At 44.8% G+C, this 14,637-nt stretch overlaps 1 long non-coding RNA gene and 2 other non-coding genes across 5 annotated transcripts in view; all 3 read right to left on the bottom strand.

Moving 5' to 3' along the window:
* Positions 1-14,637, bottom strand: part of LOC127486383 (uncharacterized) — a 36,750-nt gene that overhangs the window by 14,631 nt on the left and 7,482 nt on the right. The window contains exon 2 of one of the 3 annotated variants that reach the window (XR_011385813.1): positions 2,911-3,046. The exons of the other annotated variants lie outside the window; for them this stretch is intronic. This is a non-coding gene — a long non-coding RNA (uncharacterized lncRNA). The remainder of the gene's footprint in view (positions 1-2,910; positions 3,047-14,637) is intronic. 3 annotated transcript variants of the gene reach the window in all.
* On the bottom strand, positions 5,776-5,940 carry LOC127486348 (U1 spliceosomal RNA). The gene has a single exon (XR_011385820.1). It is a non-coding gene; the product is annotated as a U1 spliceosomal RNA (small nuclear RNA).
* Positions 12,325-12,488, bottom strand: LOC127489000 (U1 spliceosomal RNA). Its single transcript, XR_007916903.2, has one exon. It is a non-coding gene; the product is annotated as a U1 spliceosomal RNA (small nuclear RNA).

The following is a 14,637-nucleotide window of genomic DNA, read 5'->3' as shown; positions in this document are numbered from 1 at the left end:
CATCTCTCAGCTGCACGTGACAGCCCATACACACAGTTGTTCCCTCCAATCTACTCTCCAAGCAGCAGCCAGGCTTCCTTTCAGGTTTTATTCCAATCATGTCACTCTTAAGGGATGATTTTTCCATGGTTCTTGCATTTCTGCACATCATCCTTTGTTCTGAAGGATCTTGTGGAGACTTTGTATGTTGAACAGACTTGGAAGCCAAATATGGCTATCTCCCTCCACAGCAAAGGGTAGGCTTGTTTTCTATTCTGTGTAATAAAGAATATGTCTCCTTGGGGTGAGTGTTTGGCATAGCAGTTATGACGATGCTTGCCTGCTCATTGGCACAACAGGTTAAGCCACTGTCTGTGACACCAGCATCCATTATAAATTCTGATTCAAGTCTCAGCTGCTCCACTCCCAATTCAGTTCTCTGTTAATGTGCCTGGGAAAGCAATGGAAGATTGCTCAAGTGTGTGGGCCCCTGCCACCCACATGGGAGACCTGGATGAAGCTCCAGGCTCCTGGTTTCAACCTGCCTCAGCCCAGGACGTTGCAGCCATTTGGGGAGTGAATCAACACATGGAAGATCTCTCTCTCCCCCTCTCTGTAACTCTGCCTCTCAAATAAATATATGTCTTAATACTTAGATATTATTTACATATATATGTATATGTTATATACATCAACCTTAAGACATATATTTACTTGAGAGGCAGAATTACAGAGAGAGGGAGAGATGTCGTCCATCTGCTGGTTCACTCCCCAAGTGACAGAAACAGCTGGACCTGGGATGATCTGAAGCTAGGAGCTGGGATCTTCTTCCAGGTCTCCCATGTGGGTACAGGGGCCCAAGCACTTGGGCCATCCTCCACTGTTTTCCCAGGCCACTGGCGGGGAGCTAGATTGGAAGTAGAACAGCTGGGATTCAAACTGGTGCCCATGTGGGATGCTGGTACTGCAGGCAGACATATCTTTCTATGCCAAAGTTCTGGTCCCAAGACACAAGTCATTTTTTTTTTAGTTTGAAAGGCAGAGAGAGTTACATAGAGGCAGAGGCAGAGGTAGAGAGAGAAAGAGAGGTCTTCCATCCACTGATCCACTCCTCACATGGCCATAATGGCTGGAGCTGTGCCAGTCTGAAGCCAGGAGCCAGGAGCCTCTTCCAGGTCACTCATGTGGGTGGCAGGGGTCTAAGGACTTGGGCCATCTTCTACTGCTTTCCAGGTCATAGCAAAGAGCTTTATTGAAGTGGAGCAGCTGGGACTTGAACTGGCACCCATATGGGATGCTGGCACTGCATGCAGAGGCTTTACCCCCTATGCCACAGTACCAGCCCTGAAATAAGTCTTCTAAAAATAAATAAAACATAGCCCTTGGCACACCCAAATGTTGTATATGAGTGCCTAGGTTTGAGTACCAGCTCCTTCCTGCTAATGTACACCCTGGGAGGCAGCAGGTGATGACTCAAGTACCTGGTTCTCTGCCACTCATATGGGAGATCCATATTGAGTTCAAGGCTCCTGGCTTCAACTGTCCAAGCCCCAGCAGTTTCAGGCATTTGGGGAGAGAACAAGAAGATGGAAGCTCTTTGTCTCTCAAATATATAAAGAAAGAATATGTCTTTCCTCTGGGATAAAGATCAGGAAGATTTACAGTCCATTCTACAAGACTCAAGTTCCTTAAGCTTGAGTTTCTTAAGCTCTTGGCCCATCAGGCAACACAGAGTAGGCAGGCATTACTTGGCCTTTCTCATTGCTCTGTAGGAACTGGGATTCAGATGTAAAAATGACAATACTTTATTGTTATTGCAGGAGTGAAAATGTGTCCTTTCTCTCTAACCCAGGGTTATATTATCTTCTTCCAGCACCCACAAAACTATAACAGATAACTGTTAGCTTGCAAAGAGGGTAAAGCCTCAGTTCTTGACATTACCAACTTAACCCTACTCCACTAAATACTTGAGCAGCATGTCCCTACTGTCAGGATCAAGACCAAACCTGTGACTGTCTCTTAACAAAGTCCTTCCTGCAGGTCATGGCTTCCTCTCTGCATCTCCCTGCGTCCATTTCAGCTCACATCTGTTCTTTCTCTCCCATCAAAAATCTCTAAAAATGTGAAATGTTCTTCCATATCTTCTTTCCATTATTAACTATTTTTATTTCTTTAGATCTTGGAACCTCTGATCCCCACACATGTAGACCTCTCCTTTGCAGCACCTATCATGGCTGTGGTTTCATTTTCCTTTGGGTGATTACGTGATCTTGTTTTCTGCTTCTCCAGACAGGAAGAAGAAGGACTCCTACTGAGGTGCTACTTAAGTCTCCAGCCTTGGCCATAGCACAGAAAAGGTCTTCATGGATGAAAACAAACCTACCGGGCCAGTGCTGTGGCTCACTTAGCTAATCTTCCACCTGTGGTACTGGAATCCCATATAGGTGCTGGGTTCTAGTCCCAGTTGCTCCTCTTCCATTCCAGCTCTCTGCTGTGGCCTGGGAAGGCAGTGGAGGATGGCCCAAGTGCTTGGGCCCTGAACTCGTGTCGGAGACCAGGAAGAAGCACCTGGCTCCTGGCTTCAGATCGGCGTAGCTCCAGCCATAGCAGCCATTTGGGGGGTGAATGAGCAGATAGAAGATCCATCTCTCTCTTTGTCTCTCCCTCCTTCTCTGTAACTCTGCCTTTCAAATAAATAAATCTTAAAAAAAAAAAAAAACAGAAAGAAAGAAAACCAGCCTCCTAACAAGGCTTTAAGACTTCTAATGAGCAGTATGACTGCAGTAGCAGAGAACATTTCATGTCTAAATTTAATGTTTAGATTTTTTCCCCAAAAACTCACTCATAGCTTTATGATGTCCCTGATTTTCTTCCAAACACTATTTAGAAATGTGGATCAAGTTGCTTCTGTCATCTCAGCACAGTACTTACCTTTCTTAAGAATTTTCTTAACTTTCACATAATTCCCTTGTTTAACATACTCAAGAAGCTGAGCTCTAGGGAGTCATTTCTTAAGGTACTAAGCTGAACAGGACAGGGTACTGGAAGATGAACAGTCCGTGACATCCTGTTTCAAAAGAGAACAACAGGCCTATTCTAACTGAGCTAGAAATGCAATGAAGAAACTTAGATTCTTTCACATGTAGAAACTTGCCCACTTTGATAAATACAGTTGTCTCTGGGTATCAATGGAGATCTGGGTCCAGGATTCCTCCCCCTAACCCCAGTAATCCCTCAATGCTCAAGTCCTTTTTATAAAAATGGTAGAGTGTTTGCATATAGCCCAGATTCATTCTATCCTATACTTTAAATTATCTCTGGACTATTTATAATAGCTAATATATACATGCTATATAAATAGTTGTTATATTGTATTGTTCAGGAAAAATGACAAGAAAAAAGTCTGTACACATTTTGTGCAGATGCTATTTATTTCTTGAGGATATTTTTTATCTTTGGTTGGTTTAATTCATGGATGTGGGACTCATGGATACAAAGGGCCAACTGTAATGAAGAAGATTATGTAAAAATTAATGAAATTCTATGAGATTGATGAGACTGAAGAACTGACTATTCATCAGCATTTCTCTCTCTATCTCTGTCTCTGCCTCTCTGTAACTGCCTTTTTTTAAATTTTTTTTTATTTTTTGACAGGCAGAGTGGACAGTGAGAGAGAGAGACAGAGAGAAAGGTCTTCCTTTGCCATTGGTTCACCTTCCAATGGCTGCCGCAGCCAGCGCGCTGGGGCTGGTGCATCACACTGATACGAAGCCAGGAGCCAGGTGCTTCTCCTGGTCTCCCATGGGGTGCAGGGCCCAAGGACTCGGGCCATCCTCCACTGCACTCCCGGACCACAGCAGAGAGCTGGCCTGGAAGAGGGGCAACCGGGACAGAATCCGGCGCCCTGACCAGAACTAGAACCGGGTGTGCCAGTGCTGCAGGTGGAGGATTAGCTTATTGAGCTGTGGCGCCAGCCTGTAACTGCCTTTCAAATAAATGGATAAATTCTAAAAAAAAAAAAGAAGAATTTAACATTGTGTCATTAAGATAATTTTTATTTTTGTTTATCTGCTTTCTCCCATTTTATCTAATTGTTTAATTTTTAATTATTTTTTAAATTTTGGAAACTATTGACTTTGAAATGTTAGAACACAAATATGCAGTCATTATATATTTAAGATTGGGGGTAGATACGTGGCACAGCAGTTGAGTTGCTGTTTGGGATGCCAGCATCCCATATCACAGCACCTGGTTTGAGTCCTGGCTATTCCACTTCCTGCTAATACGTACCCTGGGAGGCAGCAGATGATGGCTCAAGTATATATATATATATATATATATATATATATATATATAGAGAGAGAGAGAGAGAGAGAGAGAGAGAGGACAGTATTAAGTAGTAGTTAAGTTCATACTTCAGACTCTGAAGTTCTGGCTCTGTTACTTCCCTGTTACCTTAGAGAAATTATCCAACACTGATACACTTCCACGTCTTCATCTGTAAAATGCAGCTTAAAATAACCAGATGGTTGTTGAGCGTTTCAAGTGAGCTAATATGTGTAGTGTCCTTAGAATAGTGCCTGGCACACCAGGAGTTCTCTGTAGTTGCTAGCTATTACTGTACACAATAACCATGCACAGACATTTTACTTTGTACACTTTGAAACTATACTTGACTATCATTCATACAAAATCAAGTGTTGTACCTACTGCTATGATTTGAATGTGTCCCCCAAAGTTCATGTATTGGAAACTTGATCACCAATGTGAAGCTACTGGAAGTTGGGACCTTTAAGAGCTACTTAGGTTATGTTTACTCCCTCCTCATGAATGGAATGAATGCTGTTATTGTTGAGGGAACAAGTTTTTTTTTTTTTTTAATTCATTCATAGGAATAGGTTCCCTATAAATGGATCAGTTCAGGGCCCATTTTGCACCTCCCACTGTCCCTGTACTTCTCCACCTCCCACTCCTGCTGCCTCTCATCCTGCAGTGATGCAGAAAAAAGGCCCTCGGGGCAGCGCTGTGGTGCAGTGGGTTAATGCCCTGGCCTGCAGCGCCAGCATCCCATATGAGCACCGGTTTGAGTCCCAGCTGCTCCAATTCCTATCCAGCTCTCTGCTATGGCCTGGGATAGCAATAGAAGATGGCCCAAGTCCTTGGGCCCATGCACTCACGTGGGAGACCTGGAAGAAGCTCCTGGCTCCTGGCTTTGGATCTGCACAGATCTGGGCGATGCGACAAATTGGGGAGTGAACCAACAGATGGAAGACCTCTCTCTCTGCCTCCTCTCTCTCTGTAACTCTCAAATAAATAAAAATAAATCTTAAAAAAAAAGGGTGGGTGGGTGGGAGGGAAGTTATGGTGGGGGAAAGCCACTGTAATCCAAAAGCTGTACTCTGGAAATTTATTAAATAAAAGTTTTAAAAAAAGAGAGAGAAAGGCCCTCACCCCCTCACCCCCTCACGCCCTCACCCCACACCACGCCCCTTACCTTGGACTTTTCAGCTTTCAAAACTATGAAAAATAATTCCTGTGCATTATCAATTGCCTAGAGGCCTGTGCTATGCCGCAGTAGGTTAAAAACACAGCCTACAGCACTGGCCAAATGGATGGCAGTTGGAGTCCCATCTGCTCCCTTTCTCATCCAGCTCTAGGAAAATAGCAGAAGATACTTGGACTCCTGCACCCCCATGCAATACCCAGACCACGTCCACACAGAGAGCCAAGAACCAATAACAAACAAAAGTCGTGACAAACAAAGGATACTGAAATCTACTATTCAAACACCAACACAAGGAGAAAATGCGAACGCAGTCCCCCACTACCAGAAGCCACACAGCTGAGTTTCCCACATCTGGGGAAATTGGAGAAATCAGCGCATCGGGAGTGCAATGCATAAGCCTCATCCTGGAAAAACTACCTTCGTGATTGTGGCATACCCCCCTGCCAGGTAAGTATGAGTTGCAGGTGCCCCCAGCATGGGCCCAGTGATGCATACACACTGTACAGTTCGGGTCGTTCCTGAAACGACTCTGGGGGCTTTACCTGCGAATTACCAACCAAAAGAAAAGAGATTTTCACACTATAGCTTAGTACTTGTGATAAAGATGATATGACTATGTCTTCAGGGAACGCGCTTCCGAAATCGCTCGGAGTCTTTAATCTACATACTCCACCTCCTGGAGTCACGTCATACGCAGGCCCAGCCCCGCTGGGCGCACGCCAGCGGCTTCCTCTCGGCGGACCGCGCCCTTTATCCCGTTTAGCTGCTCCTCCTGCCCGCGCTGAGGAACGTGAAACCGGGTTATTTTTCTGACAAAAAGGCAGCCTTCCCCCAGCTTTTCGCGTAGCCAAAGACCTTCAGGTAGACAGCTGAGAGCTCAACTTTAGCAAACGGGCATGGATAGGATTTTATTCCCGAGGCAACTTCATGCCTTCCCAGTACACTGACGCTCCAAGCAGACCATCTCTGTTGCAAGCGAGGAACCGGGCGTGCTAGCTGGGTGTATGTACTGCAGAGTAGGGGTTCTGGAACCCAACATCTGGACTGCAACTCAGTGTTCACACTGGACAACTCTAGACAAGGTTCTAGCCACTGAACCTGTTTGGAAAATAGGCATCACTGACCTTGGAGAAGTACTTGTGATAATTAAACCAAATAAAGTAGCAAAGCAACAGCCTAAACTGTAACACATAATTATAACTTGTGAATCTGGCAACCCAATGAAAACCTGAAAACAAACCAATACTAACAGCCACCATCCACTACTGAGTGCTTACTATGCACCCCACTTTACATGTTATCTTTGTAACTCAGGTGGGAGTTAGAATCTTTTTTTTTTTATTTGTTTCACAAATAAAGAACCCTGAAGCATGACAAAACTTAATTGCTTGCCAGACTTTAAAAACCCTTTGCCTTCTCCCCCCCCCCTTTTGACAGCTCTCATCTTTTGGTTCAATCCCCAAATGCACACAACGACCAGGAATGGGCCCGGACAAAGCCACCCTCGAGTCCCAGCTCCACTCCCAATTCCAGCTTCCTGATGATGTGCACCCTGGGAGGTAGTGATAGCTCAGGAGTTGTGTTCCCAGCTGGAAATCCAGGCTCCTAGTTTTGGCCTGGCCCAGCCCTGTCTGTTGGCAGGTATTTGGGAGGAGAACCAGCAGATGAACAATGGATCTCTGTCAGTCTCTGTCTCTCTGCCTTTCAAACAAAAATAACTGCTAAACAAGGAAGGATGGGAAGGAGGGAGGGAAGGAACTTAGAGACAAAGGGATAAAGTTTTTTTTTGTTGTTTTTTTTTTTTTTTTGGACAGGCAGAGTTAGTGAGAGAGAGACAGAGAGAAAGGTCTTCCTTCTGTTGGTTCACCAACCCAAATGGCTGCTACAGTCGGCGCGCTGCGCTGATCTGAAGCCAGGAGCCAGGTGCTTCTCCTGGTCTCCCATGTGGGTGCAAGGCCCAGGCACTTGGGCCATCCTCCACTGCCTTCCCAGGCCACAGCAGAGAGCTGGACTGGAAGAGGAGCAACTGGGACAGAATCCAGCGCTCTGACAGGGACTAGAACCTGGAGTACCAGCACTGCAGGCAGAGGATCAGCCTAGTGAGCCATGGCGCTGGCCAGGGATAAAGATTTTAAGGAGAGGCTCTCCAAGTTTGGACAAACTCCAAAAAGATAAACTACTGGATGGAGACCTTCATTCATTACTCAGAAAAGAATGAAGAGCCCTGCTCACAGAGAAAAACAGAAATGTCTAGGAGAAAGCATCCTGCATTTGAGTGCATTGGCCTAGTCACATCAGATGCAATTTATTTACTTGTTTAGTTTCTAGGTGTGTCCCTTCAAGCAGAGCCTGTATTTATAAATTTACTCTATTTTCTTTGTTTCCTTTTGTCCTCCTTTGGCATTTAGTAAAATGCTGACTTTTTTTTTTTTAATTTTTTGACAGGCAGAGTGGACAGTGAGAGAGAGAGAGAAAGGTCTTCCTTTGCCGTTGGTTCACCCTCCAATGGCTGCCGTGGCCGGCGCTCTGCGGCCGGCGCACCGTGCTGATCCGATGGCAGGAGCCAGGAGCCAGGTGCTTTTCCTGGTCTCCCATGGGGTGCAGGGCCCAAGGACTTGGGCCATCCTCCACTGCACTCCCTGGCCACAGCAGAGAGCTGGCCTGGAAGAAGGGCAACCGGGACAGAATCCGGCGCCCCGACCGGGACTAGAACCCGGTGTGCCGGCACCACAAGGCAGAGGATTAGCCTAGTGAGCCACGGCGCCGGCCCCAAAATGCTGACTTTTAAGGAGGAGTAAGTTCAAGAGACCTATACAGTTCAATATTGTGACTATACTTAATATCTATTGCTATCTTGAAAATTCCTGAGAGTAATTTTTTTTTTTTGCTAATCTGTCTTTAAGATGTATTTATTTGAAAGACAGAGTGACAGAGAGAGAGGGAGAGACAGAGATCTTTGATCTGCCAGTTCACTCCCCAAATGGCTGCAGCAGTGGTGGGCCTAAGTACATGGGCCATCCTCTGCTGTTTTCCCAGGAGCATCAGCAGGCAACTGAATTGGAAGCAGAGCAGCTGGGACTTGAACTATTGCTCCAATGTGGTATGCCAGTGTTGTAGACAGCAGTTTAACCCACTGTATCACAATGCTGACCCCTGGTCAATCTTTTTTAGATAGAGCTCATATTCTCTGGTTCACCTGCTGAATGCCCATGACAGCTGGGGCCAGGCCAGGTCAGAAGTTGGGAGCTGGAAGCTCAATCGAGGTCTCCCACATGAGTGGGTGGGAGGGACATAGTACCCAAGCCATCACTTGCTCCCTACCAGGATGTACATTAGCAGGAGGCTGAACTCAGAAGCTGAACCTGGGACTCAAACCCAGGTAGTCTAATATGGGATGCTGGCACCCCTAGCTTAAAAGCTTATCTGCTAGGCCAAATGCCCACCCTGACAGTGATTTTAAGTGTTTTCACCACAAACAAGTGATAAGTATGCCAGGTAACACATATGTTAATTAGTTCAATTTAGTTGTTCCATAATGTATTCATATTTCTAAACAATATGCTATATACAATAAACATAAACATCTTTTCTTTGTCAATTAAGAGAATGTCAACCTGAAAGGTGTGAGGAAAAAGGAAGGGAGAGCTTCAGTTTTGGAGTGCAGCAGGCCCAAAGCTTGGGAGAGAGAGATTGTGCAGTGAATGAATGTCTGCAATGGAAAAAGCCAATGGAGCAAGCTAGAACTACATTAGGAGTCAAGTGCATCTAGAGCTTAGGCTGGCTCAGCAGTTAAGTGAAAACTCAGACTTTATGGCAAAAGGGAGACACAGAAGAGTTTTCAGGTGAGTAATGATTGGTTGCTTTTTACTTTTTATAATAAAGATATATTTACTTATTGGAAAGACACAGAGAGAGAGAAGGTGATAGATCATGCATCCGTTGGTTCATTCCCCCAAATGGCTGCAATGGCAAGGGCAGGCCAGGCAGAAGCCAGGAGCTTCATCTGGAACTCCCAAATGGGTGCAGGGGTCCAAGTAGTTGGGCCATCTTCCACTGCTTTCTCGAGCCCATTAGCAGGGAGCAGGATTGGAAGTGGAGCAGCCAGACTGGAATCGGCACTTATGGGGGATCCTGGTGTCCCAGGCAGAAGCTTTACCCACTATACCACAATGCTGGGCCCCGGTTAGGCTTTTTATATATTTTTAAAGAAAGATTTATTTGGGGCCAGTACTAATGTGCCTGGAAGGGCTGTGAAAGATGGCCCCAGCCACTCACATGGGAGACCTGAATGGAATTCCTAGCTGGCCCAGCACTGACCGTGAAGTGATGGCCATTTGGGGAGTAAACCAACAGATGGAGATCTCTGTATTTCCTCACCACTATCACTCTGCCTCTCTTTTTCTTTCTTTTCTCTTCTCTTCTCTTCTCTTCTCTTCTCTTCTCTTCTCTTCTCTTCTCTTCTCTTCTCTTCTCTTCTCTTCTCTTCTCTTCTCTTCTCTTCTCCTTCCTTCCTTCCTTCCTTCCTTCCTTCCTTGATTTATTTACTTATTTAAAGGCAGAGTTACAGAGAGGCAGAGGTAGAGAGAGAGGTCTTCCATCCACTGGTTCACTCCCCAATTGGCCGCAATGGCCGGAGCTGCGCTGATCCAAAGGCAGGAGCTAGGAGTTTCTTCTGAGTCTCCCACATGGGTGCAGGGCCCCAAGCACTTGGGCCATCTTCTACTGCTTTCCCAGGCCTTAGCAGAGAGCTGGATCGGAAGAGGAGCAGCCAGGACTAAAACCAGCGCCATATGGGATGCCGGCACCGCAGGCGCCAGCTTTACCTGCTTCTCTTTACACATGTTTTTAATTTCTTCTACCCAGGTGTTTCAAAACTTCTCCACATTTAAACATTTCTCAATGACAGTGGCATTACTCCCAAAGGGAAGTCTTGAAAATCTGTGGGGATGTATTTTGTACAGTCATGCCAAACACTTGCATATTGAGGGAGATCAGAAGAGGAAATCCTAAAGTATACTTGAGTTTATTTCCAGGTGGCTATTCTGAGGCACTGCAGACACAAGAATGACACTAAAAAAGTAGTCCTTTTGTAAAAGTAAACTCACATCTATATATGTTAGTAAACAGTGGGTGCAACGAAGGCTTTTGTATCTATTTGTCTGGGAAAGATCTTTTCACAAGAGATTGGGGATCTGGCATTTGGCCCTGACAAAGAGTATTGCAGGTGACCTTCAGGTGAGTGTTACCTGGGAGACATTATCTGCATAGGACCACCTTTGTTCAGTAGTCCCTCACACTTCTATGACATGCTTTACCACCTACCCACCCAGGAAACCTCAAGCTCCTATTTCTGTAGCTCAAAATGCTATTTGAGCTTCAATCTTCTGAGCCCTTTCTTTGAGCCTCATACTTTGTTATCTCATGTCTCTGCATGCTAATAAATACAGGAATAAAAGGAAAAGCTTCCCCTGGAATGCAATGACGACAAACAGATTACACAGGAGAAGATACATAGATCTATTATGTGTTTAGTGGTGATTACAGTGCAGTTACCCACTACCCAAACAAATCGGGAGCTTACAATGCTTTTTCATAAGGTAGGGAAAGAAGAGCCAATGAGAACAATTTTTAGGGAGACAGTGAATGATTTTTAGAGAAATTCAGTGGGCCTGGAGAAACATACAATGACCTGGGACAAAGTCCACTGCATTTGCAGAACAGATAATGGATTGTAAATGATTCTCTTTAGTACTGAATGGACCAAAATAGAAAGCAATAGTATGTGGCAATTCCTCCAACCCATCTTGGGAGTGTTCTGTAACAGCAGGAAGCTGGAATTAGAACCAAAGCTGGAGGCCAGTGCTGTAGTGCAGCGGGTTAAAGCCCTGGTCTGAAGCGCTGGTATCCCCTATGGATGTCGGTTCTAGTCCCAGTTGCTCTTCTTCCAATCCAGCTCTTTGCTATGGCCTGGGAAAGCAGTAGAAGATGGCCCAAGTCCTTGTGCCCCTGCACCTGAGTGGAAGACTTGGAATAAGCTCCTGCCTCCTGACTTTGGATCAGCGCAGCTCTGGCCGTTGCAGCCAACTGGGTAGTAAACCAGAGGATGGAAGACCTCTCTCTTTCTCTCTTTCTCTGCCTCTCCTCTCTCTTTGTAACTCTTTGAAATAAATAAATAAATCTTAATTTTTTTTTTATTTGAGAGGTAGAGTTACAGAGAAAAACATCTCCCATCCACTGGTTCACTCCCCAAATGGACACAATGGCTGGTGCTGGGCAGGCCATAAGCAGGGAGCTGGAGCAGAAGTGTAGCAGCCAGGATTCGAACTGGCACCCATATGGAATGCCAGAGGCTTTAATGCAGTAGACAAGGCACAGCCCCTGTTAAATGCTTAAGTAGAAAGGACTAACAAATAGTGACCCAAAACTACAATGCAATTGGTTGGATTTAGAGAAAAATCACTGTTCAAGAGAATAGCATACCCTGGCTGTTTCAGAATTCAAATCAATCTAGAGAACCAGCACAAGAAACCTAATTGCTCTTTTCTCAAAATAGCAATATGATCCAGATGGATGCCCATGCTGAGGAAAATCACCTCAGTCACAAGGCAAAAAAAAAAAAAAAAAAAAAAAAAAAGAGACCTCAGCAGACAATGCTCTACACCAAACCAGCACAATACCTATAAACTTCTCAACCAAATTACATAAAATGGCCCTTATGTCTAAAAAACACCCCTTCACAAGAGCAGTTAGCTGCTGTAAGAGCTTCATTCAAAGGCACAACTTCCCTCACAATGACTAACCTTTACAGTACTGAAAACTTTTCTTCAGACCAAAGAAAACAGGGGAGAGCGCGAACACAGTTCCCCACTACCACAAATTATGCAGTCAAGTTTCCCACATTTGGGGAAATTGCAGGGGTCAGCATATCCTAAGTGCAATGGATGAGCCTCACCCTGGGAAGAAGACCTTCATGATCATGGTATCTCCCCTGCCAGGTAAGTATGAGTTGTTGAGTCCTGAGGTCTGTCATAGCCTGCTGTACACAGCACTGTTTACATATGGTCTCCACATAAATGTTCGGCTAAAAGCCGCATATAATGATGTGAAATTAATCAAAACACTCTGAAACCTATGAAAAATCAGCAGCCTTTGAAAATTCCCCAAATTACACTCTGAGACATACAAGCATGGAAGAAGCACCCTTTCCCAGTCTGCACTGCAATTCTTCATCTACATATCACCCGCCTCCACAGATGACGTCAGCCCTGGGACTCACTTTCCGCATTCACAATCAGTCCTTCCTCTTTCCCTAAAGACGAAGGTTGTAAACAGTGTAATGGCATGTGATACTTTTTTCTTTGTAAAGATTTATTTATTTACTTGAAAGGCAGAGTGACAGAAAGAGAGATCTTCTATCTGTTGTTTCATTCCCCCAAATGCCTGCAACAGCTGGGTCTAGGCCAGGCTGAAGCTACGAGCCAGGAAAGCCATCCATGTCTATCACACATGTAGCAGGAACCCAAGTACCTGGCCATCCTCCTCTGCCTTCCAAGGTGTCTTAGCAGGGAGCTTTATGGGAAGCACCAAGAAGCAGGGACTCAAACTGTGAATGGACAGAATAACAGTAGAAAAGCCTTAACAAATGTATTTGATCATGGTTTTATGTGATGGGAGAGGCTTTAAAGACCCAAGGTAAACTATCCATTTATATGCTTAGGTTCAGTGAAGCTTGGACAGCTGAACAGAAATATGATTGGATAAAAAGGATATGATGATAATAATAGAGTGAGTGGGGAAACAGCAAGGCCTGTCCAGATTCTTCCCCTCTCTTCCTTCAGGGTAGGGGACAGGACCCTTCCTGGAATACAATGGGGGTCTTAAGACAATCAATCAAACATAGTTTCTTTATGGCCAACTTTTTTTTTATTTGAAAGAATTAGAGGGAGGAGGAGGGAAGGAGATAGATATCTTCCATATGCCGGTTCGTCTTTCCTCCCCCCCGCCCCCGGAAATGGCAGCAACAGGCTGAAGCCAGGAGCTTCATCTGGGTCTCCCAGGCAGGTGCAGGGGCTCATTAGAAGGGAGCTGGACCAGAAGCGGAGCAGCCAGGACTCAAACTGGCACCCAGATGGGATGCCAGCATTGCAGAGGCAGCTTAACCCTCTAGGCCACAGTGCTGGCACCCTTTGGGCAACCCTTACACAGCGAAGTGGGGAAAAGTTAGGAGCAATACTTTTGGGTTTTATGGCTGGCTTTGCAGAAAAGAGGCTCTGGTTTCTCTAACCCACTTTGGGGAAGAGGGATTCTAGTTTCCATTGCTTGCCTTGGGGAAGAATCAGCCGCAGTGACACAGTACGGCAGAAGGTTGGACCAAACTTTAATTTTGAGACCTTCATTTTGGGGTGTCTCTTTTCTTTTTTTTTTTAAATATTTATTTGAAAAGCAGAGTTACAGAGAGGCAGAGACAGAGACATTATACAGACTATTTCACTGCCAGCACCCTGCATGGACTTCACAAGTGAGCTGTACTGGTCACTTCTGTCATAGGAGGACTTCCTGAAGCTCATGCCTACTTACTTTAAACCCACCAAAAAGAATGCTCCATGGGGAATCTCCTTGAGTAATGCCTTGGACCACAACAAAGACTTGGATCTATGTTTGTCTTTCAGATCCTTTCTCCCAGTGACGAACCTCTTGTGTGACCTTCAAGCATAGTATGTACCTCCTAAACCTGTAGGTAATAACATTCCTCCCTCCCCCATTTTGTATCTGTCCTAATCTTTGAAAGGGTGTCAGTGAAGGTGTGCTCTCCATCTTAAAGATCCTAAACCAAAATAATATGTCAATTTATGCAAAAAATCCTAAAGCACTCACCATAAAAAATTAAAAAAAAACCTTTAAAACATTCATAAGCAAAGTTCACAGGAAATACGATCAATACCTTAAACCAATATATTTCTTTGAAATAGCAAGACTACTTGGAAAATGAATTTTTGAAATCATTTTACAAGTAAATGATTCTATTTCCTAATATTTACATGTCTACTAGCCATTTCTTATAATTCTCCACATAATCTACTACACCCCTAATTTCTTTAATGGGTTATGATAAACTTTTGCTTATCATCCTATTTTCAAATGAGAAAAATAAG

Source organism: Oryctolagus cuniculus, unplaced genomic scaffold (assembly GCF_964237555.1).
Source record: "Oryctolagus cuniculus unplaced genomic scaffold, mOryCun1.1 SCAFFOLD_55, whole genome shotgun sequence".
In the NCBI taxonomy this organism is placed as follows: Eukaryota; Metazoa; Chordata; class Mammalia; order Lagomorpha; family Leporidae; genus Oryctolagus; species Oryctolagus cuniculus.
The sequence above is the reverse complement of the archived record's forward strand: the minus strand, read 5'-3'. Positions and strand labels throughout refer to the sequence as shown.